At 32.5% G+C, this 13,055-nt stretch overlaps 1 protein-coding gene across 2 annotated transcripts in view; it reads right to left on the bottom strand.

Moving 5' to 3' along the window:
- KLHL1 (kelch like family member 1) overlaps nt 1-13,055 on the bottom strand; it is a 365,245-nt gene that overhangs the window by 181,698 nt on the left and 170,492 nt on the right. The gene's annotated exons all lie outside the window — the stretch shown is intronic.

The following is a 13,055-nucleotide window of genomic DNA, read 5'->3' as shown; positions in this document are numbered from 1 at the left end:
TATAGGGAAGAGGGTTAGCGATAGACAGTACAGTACAATAGTTAAAATTGCAAACTTTGAAACTAATGCCCCTAATTTGGATTCTGGCTCCATCACTCACTGAGTGAAGTTCAGTGAGTCAATGAACTTTTCTTTGCCTCAGTTTCTTTGTAAATATATTACCTATCTTATAGTATTGTTAGGATTAAAATAGTTAATATATGTTATATATGTAGAGCATTGTCTAGCTTATAGTCATCTATTATAATTGTTAATATTATTTTGGTGAAATTGGGAAGAAATTGTAATTCCTTGCCCTTCCTTTCTGCTTTCTATATTGCTAAGAAATATTATGCTTTACTTATAAATAAGTTGCATGTATGCCTTTATATCATTTTAATGTCATATCAGAACATTGCATAATAGTCACAATTGAAGAATTATTTAATTTACTAGGAGAATATACCTTTATTTGACTTACCATTTCTAAGTTGATTAGGGCTTAAGCTTGTTGAAATTACACATTAACTTGAAGAGTAACGACAGTCCAAATTATTTCTGCCTTACGGAAAAGATAAACCCAAATGCTTAATGTTTTATTGCCTTGTATGACATTAACTAGTTTTTTATTTAACATTGCCTATTTATTTCAGCATACTCTTTCTTAGTGATTTTGTTCTCAAACTAGTTTTAGCATCCTGCTCTTGTCCTCATTCACGAGATAAATACATTTTTTGGCATATGCTTAGTATATATTTGTCAGAATCATTTTTATTTGTTATTATTTTGTTTGTGTTAAGACCATGTTTCAACTTTTTGAAAATGTTTACCTAATTGTTTATAAGTCACTTTTGGCACTTTCCCATCTTGTATAGTACTAATAAGCAAATATAAAATAAATCTCAATAAGAAATTTAGTGGTGTTTGAAATGAGGCAATCTTTATCTGGTTATGGAAATATTATTATAATATTTGGGAAGCTTATTTCTTAATCCCTTAGGAAGAGTCAAGTTGCCCCTAGACCCTCGGGGAATCATTACTTCTATATTTTATTTTAGAATATGAAGGTGTGGGGGATTTACTGTGCCATAAACTACAGCATCATTCTGCAGCCTATTTCCCTCTTTATGCCTATTGAAGAATTTAAGGGCTCTCACTTTTTCAGTTTAGGTTGAAAGGAGCTCTGCCACTATGAATTTGCTTAGTACTGGTGATATCCAGCACAATTTTTGCTTTGGACTTTGAACAGGCTTGTCTTTCACCCTCCAGGTAGGATATTTTTGAATGATGGTACCAGCTGAGACCCAGATGAAACAGGCCTACACAATTTCTTTGTGAGCTTACTCTGTGGACTGCCTGCTCTCCATTAGACAGTGTGTCTTAAGGTGTGAGTGCTCGGTAAGAAGGAATAATGTGGAGCAAGTGGATAGGGAATAAACAGATATTACTTAATTCCTCACTACCCCCAAATCCTTTGGAAATTAATCTCCAGGCAAACTTGATCTTCATATCTCTATTAAAAGACTTCACAGCCAACTAAACTGAGCCATCTCCTTTCAGCCTTTTCTCATTGCTAATCACTACTGTGACTTGAAAATTATGCTGTAGAGTGGAAGGAGATGGAGAAGTGAAAAGAGAGAATAACATGTTGAGAATACAAAGAGAGTACAAAGAAAGATGACAATTTAGGCAAGAAGTCATTTAATAGAAAAAAATAATCATAATGCTAGAGGAGGGTTGAGATTAAAAAGACAAGTGGGAGGATTAGCCTTGAATAGTAGAAGGGACACTTAGCCTTCCAAGTTTAGAAGTAAACCTAGGTGTGTTGGTAAAAATATAATAATGCTTTTCATTAGCCTTGCACTTTATACTTTTGATTCACTTTACATATTTGGTTCATATGTGACATTTACTGCATCTTTCCATATTATTTATCCTTAAAATAAGTCCCAAATATCTGCTTTCTCCATTCCTTTTTCAAAATATCACTTTTAAAAAGTTAAAAGTGATATTTTTAACTTCAGCTTTGTATAATATATTTTTTCAATAAATTAATATTATGATCATAGTCTTATAAGTATAATCTAGGGCAGTGATACAAAGAGGCTTGCACTGGTGTTCTATATTCAGATTACAAGATCTACAATTCATTATCTGGGTGATTTGGGGCCAGACATTTAATCTTGTTGTGTCTTGGTTTTCTCATTTGTAAAATAAGAAAAATAATTTTACCTGTTTTACAGGTATGTTGTACTAATGTATGTAAAACTATTTATGCCAAACCCAGGGAGAGTCCTCAAGAACTGTTAAGTAGCATTATTCTGTTAGGTCCTTGGCATTTCAGAAATTGTGTTAAGTACTTCCTTTCTCAGTGATAGTTTAACAGCTGAAGATATTGGATATTATAAATATAAATTAAGCATATAATTAAAGAAAATGTCTAGTTTCATTGAATGCATTATGTCAAAAATCTTGTATATTATGTGTGCATGTATATATATATAATATATATGATGTTATATATTATATGCATATACTGCTGTCAAGAGACCATTATGCTGTATTTAGCAAAAAAGATGGTAAAAGATTTGCTTTTCTGCCTAATCATCTTTATTTTGGCATTTTTGTTGTAGGAAACAATTCCTTCTTTTCCTCCACATGTTTTCATAATAAACAGTAGCTTCCAAATGTTGTACATTTTGTGTTACTTTTACAATGACGTGAATTTGAGTGCTCTAGTCTTTCTAAAGATTTACATTGAAAGAAAGAAACAAATATAAAATACACTGGAGTTGATGACAAGGGATAGGAACTAGTCATAAAAAATTATAAATTTGTATGACAATAAACACAATCAAATATAATATGTATTCATTCACTAAAAATGGTGAGTATCCTTTCAAGTCAGTGTTTATAAAACAAGTTTATTCTCTTTTAAATCTATACACTAGTCCATAAGTTGTAAATATGAACTCAATAAACATTTTTATTTTATTTTTTAGTAATTAAAGCAACCATTAACTTAATAATGGTAGATGTTTAGTTTAATTTGGGGACATGCCTTCCATCATCTTGGACCACATGTTTCCCATGGTGTGATTGAACTCCAAATTCTAGGGGTGGTATATTTCTCACACCTAACCAATCAGAACTGCATTTGATGGGAAATTAAGGGATGAGTATTTAGCCCATTATGAATTTATCTATTATATGAAATGAAAAAGACATATATTAAATGTCTTGAATTTTTATTAAACATTATGGGAAAATAATTCCAATAGGCTAATATTTTAAGTTAGAATAAAATAATTATCATTTTAGGATTATAAAAAATCTACTGAACATCTATAAATCAAGAATCTATATCCCCTTACAATTCTAGAAAAAAGCTTCTTTGGGGACAAAAATGTTGAGATAAGACTTAGTAGCTTTTTATTGAAGCTATTGGGAAGGCATTCCTGGCAGAAAGAGCAGCAAACCAAAAAAGTGAGGTAGCAAAAATCTTATTTGGTGTAATGAACAATTGAAAAACACAATTAAGTTTACAGTTCTATGTATAATAGCATCAAAAGAATGAAGCACTTAGGAATAAAGTTAAAAAATGTGTAAAGCATATACTCTGAAAACTTAAAAAAAATCATATTGAAAGAAATACAGAAGACCTAAATAGAAAGATATGTCATGTTAATGGATCAAAAGATTTAATATTAAGATGGCAGTACTCTCCATACTGATCTATAGATTTAATTCAACCCCTGTCAAAATTCCAGCTGGCTTCTTTGCACAATTTGACAAGCTGATCCTCAATTTCATGTGATACCTGCATATCCACATACAAAAGAATAAAGTTAGAGCCCTACCTAACATCAGATAAAAAATTAACTCAAAATAAATCAAATGACTAAAAGTAAGAGCTAAATATTTAAAACTCATAGAAGACAGAATATTTAAAACTCACTGTGATCTTGGATTGTTCAATGGTTTTGTAAATGTGACACCAAAAGCACAAGCAAGAAAAGAAAAAATAGATAAACTGGACATTACCAAAATGGAAAAAGCTTTTGTCCTCAAAATATACCACTAAGAAATTGAAGACAACCCATAGAATGGTAGAAAATATTTGCAAATCCTATAGTTGATAAGGGACCTGTATCTAGAATACACAAAAAAACCTTTTACAACTCAAAAAAAATAAATAAATAACCCAATTAAAAATGGGCAAAAGAGCTGAACAGATATTTCTCCAGAGAAGATATACAAATATTCAACAAGTATGTGAAAAGATGCTCAATTTCATTAGGCATTATGAAAATACAAATCCAAACCACAAGATATCACTTCTAACTAGGATGGCTATAGTCAATAAGAAAGTTAATAAAAAATCATTGGCAAGGATATAGAAAAATTGAACCCTTACCCACTCCTGTAGGGAATGTGAAATGGTGCAGCTAACCTGAAAACAATCTGACAAGACCTTAGAATCTCTAACACAGAATTACTGTATAACCATTTCATTCTTGGTTACAAACCCGAAAGAAATAAAAATATGTCCATACAAAAATTTGTATTTGAATGTTCATAGCAGTACTATTCATAATGGTCTTAAATTGTAAACAATTCAAATGTGTAGGAACTGATGAATGGATAAATAAAATGAGGTATGCCGATACAATGTAATACTATTAGGCAATAAAAATAAATGAGGTGCTGGCATATGCTATAACATAAACAAGTCTTGAAAACATTATACTAAGTGAAGGAAGCCAGTCTTAAAAGACAAAGTATTGTATGGCTTAATTTCTATGAACTGTCCATACCTGGAAAATCTATATAGACAGAAAGTCCATTGTTGGTTGCTTAAGACTGAGGAGCTTGGCATGGGATGGGAAATGACTGCTAATAGGCATGGAGTTTCTTTTCTGTTTTTCTTTTTTTTTTCTTAAAAGCATTCTTTTTTTTTTTTTTTTTAAAGCTCTTTATTGGAATATAATTGCTTTAAACTCTTGCACCAGCTTTTGAGGTACACCAAAGTGAGTCAGCTGTATTTATACATATATCGCCATATTCCCTCCCTCCTGCGACTTCCCCCCCGCCCCACTCTCCCTATCCTGTTCCTCTAAGGCATCACCCATCGAGTTGATCTCCCTTTGTTTTACAGCAACATACCACTAGCTATCTGTTTTACAATTGGTAGTGTATATATGTCTATGCTACTCTCTCACTTTGTGCCAGCTTCCCCTTCACCCCCTGCCCTCCCAATCCCATGTCCTCCAGTCCATTCTCTGCATCTGCATCCTTATTCTTGCCCTGTCAATGGGTTTATCACTACCATTTTTTTTAAACTCCGTATATATGAGTTAGCATACAGTATTTGTTTTTCTCTTTCTGGCTTACTTCACTCTGTATGACAGACTCTAGGTCTACCCATCTCATTACATATAGCTCCATTTCATTCCTTTTTATGGCTGAGTAATATTCCATTGTATATATATGCCACATCTTCTTTATCCATTCATCTGTTGATGGGCATTTAGACTGCTTCCATGTCCTGGCTATTGTAAATAGTGCTGCAATGAACATTATGGTACATGTTTCTTTTTGGATTATGGTTTTCTCTGGGCATATGCCCAGGAGTGGGATTACTGGATCATATGGTAGTTCTATTTTTAGTTTTTTAAGGAACCTCCAAATTGTTTTCCATAGTGGCTGTACCAACTTACATTCCCACCAACAGTGCATGAGAGTTCCCTTTTCTCCACACCCTCGCCAACATTTATTGTTTCTAGATTTCTTGATAATGGCCATTCTGACCGGTGTGAGGTGATATCTTATTGTGGTGTTGACTTGCATTTCTCTGATGATTAGTGATGTTGAGCATCTTTTCATGTGTTTGTTAGCCATCTGCATGTCTTCTTTGGAGAAATGTCTATTTAGGTCTTCCATCCATTTGTGGATTAGGTTGTTTGCTTTTTTGGTATTAAACTGCATGAGCTTCTTGTATATTTTGGAGATTAATCCTTTGTCCATTGCTTCATTGGCGAGTATTTTCTCCCATTCTGAGGGTTGTCTTTGTGTCTTGTTTATGGTTTCTTTCGCTGTGCAAAAGCTTTTAAGTTTCATGAGGTCCCACTTGTTTATTCTTGATTTTATTTCCATTATTCTGGGAGGTGAGTCAAAAAGGATCTTGCTTTGATGTATGTCATAGAGTGTTCTGCCTACGTTTTCCTCTAGGAGTTTTATAGTGTCTGCCCTTACGTTTAGGTATTTAATCCATTTTGAGTTTATTTTTGTGTATGGTGTTAGGAAGTGTTCTAATTTCATTCTTTTACATGTTGCTGTCCAATTTTCCCAGGACCACTTATTGAAGAGGCTGTCTTTTTTCCATTGTATAATCTTGCCTTGTTTGGATGATCTGTCCATTGATGTAAGTGGGGTGTTCAAGTCTCCTCCTATTATTGTATTACTGTCGATTTCCCCTTTTATGGCTGTGAGCATTTGCCTTATGTATTGAGGGGCTCCTATGTTGGGTGCATAGATATTTACAATTGTTATATGTTCTTCTTGGATTGATCCCTTAATCATGATGTAGTGTCCTTCCTTGTCTCTTGTAACAGTCTTTACTTTAAAGTCTAATTTGTCTGATAAGAATACTGCTACTCCAGCTTTCTTTTGACTTCCATTTGCATGGAATATCTTTTTCCATCCCTTTCCTTTCAGTCTGTATGGATCCCTTGGTCTGAAGTGGGTTTCTTGTAGGCAGCATATAGAAGGGTCTCATTTCTGTATCCATTCAGCCAGTCTGTGTCTTTTGGTTGGAGCATTTAATCCATTTACATTTAAGGTGATTATTGACTTGTGTGTTCCTAGTACAATTTCCTAATTGTTTTGGGTTTGTATTTGTAGGTGTTTTCCTTCTCTTGTGTTTCCTACTTAGAAAAGTTCCTTTAGCAATTGTTGTAAGGCTGGTTTGGTGGTGCTGAATACTCTTAACTTTTGCTTGTCTGTAAAGCTTTTGATTTCTCCGTCGAATCTGAATGAGATTCTTGCTGGGTAGAGTATTCTTGGCTCTAGGTTTTTCTCTTTCAAGACTTTCAGTATATCCTGCCATTCCCTTCTGGCCTGCAGAGTTTCTGTAGAAAGATCAGCTGTTATCTTTATGGGTTTTCCCTTATATGTTATTTGTCGCATCTCTCTTTCTGCTTTTAATATTTTTTCTTTGTGTTTAATTTTCATTAGTTTGATTAATATGTGCCTCAGTATATTTCTCCTTGGTTTTATTCTGTATGGAACTCTCTGTGCTTCTTGGACTCGGTTAATTATTTCCTTTCTCATGTTGGGGAAGTTTTCCACTATAACCTCTTCAAATATTTTCTCAGACCCTTTCTTTTTTTCTTCTTCTTCTGGGATGCCTTTGATTCGAATGCTGGTGCGCTTAATATTGTCACCAAGGTCTCTGAGACTGTTTTCCATTCTTTTTATTCTTTTTCTCTTTCCTTCCCTGTGGCAGTTATTTCCCCCATTCTATCATCTCCCAACTCACTTATTCATTCTTCTGCCTCAGTTATTCTGCTATTTATATCATCTAGAATATTTTTAATTTTGGTTGTTTTTGTTATCTATTACCATTTGTTTGCTCTTTAATTCTTCTGAGTCCTTATTAACTGTTTCTTGTATTTTCTGTATTTTGTTATTGAGATTTTGGATCATCTTTACTATTTTTACTCTGAATTCTTTTTCAGGCATTTTTCCTATTTCCTCTTCATTTATTTGGTCTTGTGGGTTTTTTTTCCTGCTCCTTTGCCTGCCTGGTGTTTTTTTGTTTTTTCATTTTGTCTAATTTATAGGATTTGCTGTCTCCTTTCCCTATGCTGCCTAGTAGTAATTTCTCTTGTTTCTGCCCTCTGCCCCCTGTGGTGGGGTTTGTCCAGTGTCTTGAGTAAGCTTCATGATGGGGGAGTCTGGTGTCTGCTTTCTGGTGTGTGGCTGTGTGTCTTTTCTCTGTGATGAGCAGGGCCATGTCAGGTGATGTGTTTTAGGGTATCTGTGATGTTAACATGGCTTTAGGTAGTCTGTGTGCTGATAGCTGGGTTTGTGCTCCTGTCTTGTTTGTAGCTTGGTATGAGGTGTCCAGCACTGGCAGTTTTAGACATTCAGAAGAAGCTGGATCTTAGACTCTGATTCTTCCCTGTGTCTGAGGACTCCCTAGTAGTCTAGCATCCTGGATTCAGTGCTCCCTCCTCAGAGCCTCCTACTTGACTTCTGATGGAGTAGTCCAGACTTCAGAGGTTGCTTGTCCCAGTTTTGTCAGTATCTTTGCAGTCCTTTCTGGTGTCTGAGGTCATTTGCTGGTGTTTAGCTGTTTCTCTGTGGGAATTATTGCATCTTTTGGTGTATTCCTGATGCATCTGTGGAGAGGGATGCATTCCATGTCCTTCTACTTCACCACCATCTTTCTTCCTGGAGTTTCTTTTTCAAGGGATGGCAATGTTCTAAAATAGATTCTGGTGATGGATGCACAATTCTCTGAATATACTAAAAATTATTGAATTGTACACTTCAAATTGGTGAATCATTTGGTAGGTGAACTATATATCAATAATGCTCTTTTTATAAAACATAAAACATTTGGGAACAGGAAAATAAAATATGTATTCATTCTTCCACAATCATTTACTAATCCCCTACTATTATCAAATAATGTTCTCCTTGTGGGTACATTACATTGTAGTCTCTTGATGACAAAAATGGAACTTATCTGTATTATCTAGAAATGCATTTACATTTCATGGAATTTCAGGTTTAACAAGGTATTTGGAAAATCATAAGGCTGCAAAAGAGTATAAGGGACCAGTATGGCATCAAACAGCCTTCATCAGTTTACAGTTAATGACAGAGATCTCCAGTGAATTGTTCAAAGACACATAGTTTCATTAAACACAGTTTAAAAACTGTCATAATTTTTGATGCAATTTTTTTCTTGTACTTTGTCTTCTTTTTTTGTTCTAGAAGTGTTGAAAATCTCAAATGCCTTCAGCAATCAGGAGATCACAGAAAATTTTGAAACTAGTTAAAATTATGGGACTGTTGGGCAAAATTAAGGCAGCCTAGACTTTCAGGTCATGTTTTAAAGAAAGGCTTGAGAAAATATCTAGTTTATCTATCTGGTTGGAGTAACTTCTACAGTGTCCATGCCAAGAATTTGACCATTTTTTCCTGAAAGCTCACGCTATCCTTTCACAAATAGTTTAAGAAATAAACTTCAAGGAATGTCACACATTCTAAGAAAGTATAAACTAAAATTTTAGGTCACAATATTTAATGTTAAGAATATAATATACTAGTATCTTATTTGTACAAAATCTTGTTCATCATAGTTTTGGGTTAAAATAACAAAAACTAATATTGCCAGGGAATTATGTATGTTCAAAATCTAATTCTGATATACATTACATTAGTTTTGTAAAGTAAAAAAAGGGAACTTTAGATTACTATATCAGTTTTTGGGTTTTTTGACCAATAAATTACTTGTATTTTCTACTAATCTTTGATATTGAGGAATACCATTGAATGAAGAGTTGATTGTTGACCTATATTATACTGTTCACCCAAACTGAATCTTGGAGTTAGTAAGTTTTTCTTCTGTTGATCTGTCAGAAGAGTTCTTCTATTTTGGCCTGAGACCTGAAGCTTCACTGATTCCCAACTCTATGTCCTCAGCTGCCAAAGGATGAATTTACTATTAGAAGTTTATAGATCTTGGTGTTGTTTAGCTTAAGCTATGGTTATTACCAAGTTTTATTTGTACTAAGCTGGGATACATCACTCATATTTATGCCTTCTTGAAATAAAATAAGGCAATAATTCTCAAGCATTTTAGGATTTTAAAAGTAAAAAAAGTGTCAATTTACTGTGATGGATTTTAAGTGAGTTCATCAAACTGTCCTTTTTTTATTCTAAATGGTCTAGTAAAATAATATTCTTTCCTATGCCAAGTGATGTTTCAATCTACTGACAACTAAACCATCACAAATCACTAAAGACTTTTTAACTATTGAAGCAGTCTGTTCAAATGTACACCACACTGTTGGCCACCTACAAACCAAGCTTTAGTCTTTGAGAATACTTGGAATTTTTGACTTTTTAATACTTAATGACATATCTTCCTATAATCTTTCTGAATAATTAAGAAAATACAACTTGCCACATTCTTATTCCAAAGAAAAATATATTGTTGAATCCTCATATGATATCTGTTAGCATATATGACAAGGCACACCTAACTAATGAAGATGATATCCTAATTGTTTTCTGTTTTCTTAATACTTATTTTAGTTCTGTATCAAATTTGTAAATTTTTAAAATATAAAAGTTAATACAATAATGATGATCATGATACAAGTGAATATACATGGAAAATGTCAATTTTTGAAGCCATGTAAACTAGGGTTATTACACAATTTACTACTTAAAATACAGTCTTTCTTCTGATTAATATATTCAGTCAATGCTGATAAAGTTGTCTATTTGTATATGCAAATATATACATACATGTTTCAATGAATACATATAATAAACTCTAATTTTAACTTCATCACTTTTCTTTTTTTTAACTACTTTTTTTTAAAAGTAGGTACTTTTTCTACATTTCCTGTTATCCTGTCTCTTCATCACTTAGTTATCTTCATTTATTCTTATCCATATACCAGAAATAAAAATAGAAACACTACTTCATAAATTGATAATCAGGTTATTCTGCTTTCAAATAGAACTGGAGAAGAAACTGAATTCTGCCTCTATCCATATATTTGCAAATAACTTCATGTTCCTTTAACTGTATATCCAATTAAAATGCAAATTGTCTTGAACAAATACTTAGTGTAGTGCATTTGGCTTGAATAATATCAGTCTTAAATCCACTTAGATTTAGTATTGATGAAATAGTCCATTTTGTTTAAAAAATGTTTAATCTTCATTATTTTCCAAAAAGCCTTTTACTAATTATAAATTACATAACTCTAACAAAACTAAAATATATTTTTATGTTGTTCAAGTAAAGATTATCTTATGTAAAACAATACAACAATAGGAATAATTACGAGGGTGAGTCAAAAATTATCCACACTCTGCCTGTAGAATTTTCTATAAATACTTATTGGAATAAAGCCCACCACCTAAAATATACTATGTATTGAATTTACTTAGGTCAGGATCTACATTTCATTCATCAAAGCTTTGACAATTTCTGCTTACTATCTCATTATTGACCAGGGGATTTCTGCAGAAATTAACACCTGTGGCTGGCGATTTTTATTTTGGCCAACAAAAAATTAATTCTGTTTTTTCACTAACACTTTGCGGATTATTACATTCAATAATTACACCTGACACACCTGTAAAGTCTTCTAATTTTCATGAAATCTTGTCTTGCATCCACTCTTCTGTAAAAGCAAAGAAGCATCTCCATCACCGTGAGTTTCATTTTCACTTTCCCTATCAGAATCAATCACTAAGGTTTTTTGTCCTTTCGTAGGTCTAATATTCATATCGTCTAAATCAGAACTATATTCTGAAGAACTAGAATCTTCTGAGACACCAGTATATATGTTGCTCAGACAATGAGAGAAAGTATCTGCATAAAATTCACCAAAAAATTCTTCTTCACTCAAAATTTTGTGATGCATCATTTTTGAAAATTTAACGTTTATAATACACACAAGGTTGGAACAAAAATCTAATGGAGCAAAATGTGAATGATAACAGCAATGATAAGTTTTATAATGAATGCTTTATCAATTTTAAGCTCTAACAACTTTACAGGGTGATGTTACTTGTATCACTTTCTAAAAATGTATAGATAGGTCTCAGGTCAATAACATTCAGGTAACAAAAGATGTATTAATACATCTCTGGTAAATAATGTGCTATTATCCAGCAATTTTTAACGATGATGTGTTATTTTATATAATCTGCAATCATATATGACAATAGGATACATTTAACCCACTATTAATTCATCATAGTATGTGCCCTTTCTGTTAAACCACCAGGTTTTATATTTATTCCTGGATAGCATAGTGACCTTCAATGAAAACTAAATTTAAATATGAACAGCTTTTATTAGAAATACTTAAAAATATTAAATATAGGCACTGAATATGAAATAGGTCCAGTGAAAATTTATCTTAATTTAAAAATATACATACACAGTAGGTGGAATAATGTTACCTTTTAAACAGTTCTGAAATAGCTGATAAAAAAAGCTAGTGAACTCTAAAGATTATGGTACATTCTGTTTGTATTTATTTGTTAATGCACACATTTTAATAAAGAGTTATGAAAAGTAAATTTAGGCACCATATAAATATTTTTAATTATTGTGGAATAGAGATAATATACATCACTTCAATTTATTAATATCCATAATATTGTATTTAAATTGGTAAATTTTTAATGCTATTTCAAATTACTAATATGTCAAACCATTTATTCTTTCTTTCAAACATCTTTTTCATGTGTCTACAATGAGTAAGGTGCTATCCTAAGAACCAAGAGCACAGCAGTGAAAAAGTCAGATGCAGTTTATAACCTCATGGAACATGCAGTCTAGCTCTGTGCAGAAAATTTAATATACTTACAGTAACTTGGGGTCTGGGAGGAACATCTGATACTCTATTAAAAGTTATTTTTTCCATTGAATTGTATCTAGTTGTACAATACATTCTGAAAGTAATTTTTTAAGGAAATGATCTTCACCATCTCTATGCTGCCCTGTGTACAAATGGCAGACTAGGCTTCCCCTCAGGCAAGGATTGATTTACCATTTTTCTTGTGAACTATAATTGATCCCTCTTTCTTTTATTCCCATTTAAAAAAAAATCTAATAAAGATCTTTAGGCACAAGTATAGTCCTTAACAGAAATGACATTGGAAGAAAAATCTAAAAGGGAAGCATAAAAAGAAATTAGTTCCATGATATGTGATTCATTACCTCATCAGAAAATGTAAATATTTTATAACATTAGTTCATGATGTGCAAATTTTTGTAATAAAGTGAGACTTTTATATGCACACAAAAT

The sequence above is a fragment of the Hippopotamus amphibius genome, chromosome 14 (genome assembly GCF_030028045.1).
Source record: "Hippopotamus amphibius kiboko isolate mHipAmp2 chromosome 14, mHipAmp2.hap2, whole genome shotgun sequence".
In the NCBI taxonomy this organism is placed as follows: Eukaryota; Metazoa; Chordata; class Mammalia; order Artiodactyla; family Hippopotamidae; genus Hippopotamus; species Hippopotamus amphibius.
The sequence above is the reverse complement of the archived record's forward strand: the minus strand, read 5'-3'. Positions and strand labels throughout refer to the sequence as shown.